The sequence below is a fragment of the Sorex fumeus genome, unplaced genomic scaffold (assembly GCF_029834395.1).
Source record: "Sorex fumeus unplaced genomic scaffold, SorFum_2.1 ptg000039l, whole genome shotgun sequence".
Taxonomy (NCBI): domain Eukaryota; kingdom Metazoa; phylum Chordata; class Mammalia; order Eulipotyphla; family Soricidae; genus Sorex; species Sorex fumeus.
Window position 1 is genome coordinate 24,230,760 of NW_026606096.1, and position 817 is coordinate 24,231,576.

Consider the following 817-nt stretch of genomic DNA (forward strand, 5'->3'; position numbering starts at 1 on the left):
GTGAATGTCTCCCTTCTTGTACAGTAGTGCAGTCCTGCTGGTTTTATATTGGGACAGAACCTTGCATTCAGACAGGTAGCGTGTGAAGAGTCGAGCCAGTGTATTGATGAGTACTGACAGCAGGTTCTTCAGGTGTTCGGGTCTGACCTTGTCTGGACCGGGTGCTGTTCACTTCTTTACCAACGAAATGGTGTGTCGGATTTCTGAAGGAAGATCACTGGGAACAACATATCCATGCTGTGGAATTTGGTATGTGGGCAGGTGGATGTGGCTATCGAAGAGTTCTGAGTAGAAGTCATGGATAATCTTCTCCATTGCCCTTCTCGAAGATGTGATAGATTCATCAGGATATTGGAGGGCAATCATCTTGGTCTTGTAGTTGGCGAAGGACAGGAGGGTGTTACGAATGCTTGCCTGCACGGTTGAGCCTGGCAAGCTATCCGTGGTGTATTCGATATGCCAAAACCAGTAAATTTATAGGATAAAGCAAGAATAAATAAAACAATCAATTACTTTTGCTCTCAAACCAAAAAAAATTTTCTTAAACTTACTGTGAGTGTGAGATACTACACTTGATCTTAGCCAAAAGGCCGAAAAGCAAAAGAAAGGGTCCCTTGGAGGGGAGCGGGTTGAGCTTTCCTCTCCGCCCCGACCAGGGCTCCGGCAGCCGAAGACCTCCAGGACCAGCCACCACCATGCTGAGACCACTCTCCACACACATGAAGGTACTGGCAGAGGGACAAAGCCACACGGGTTCCGGGGCCGAGATCTCCAAGCCTACTCGGATTGGAGTCGAGCATCCTCCACCCAGATCCTC

The 817-nt window shown here is 48.5% G+C and overlaps 1 pseudogene; it reads right to left on the bottom strand.

Moving 5' to 3' along the window:
- Positions 1-444: 444 nt before the first annotated feature.
- Positions 445-602, bottom strand: LOC130028473 (uncharacterized; annotated as a pseudogene).
- Between the last annotated feature and the right edge of the window lie 215 nt (positions 603-817).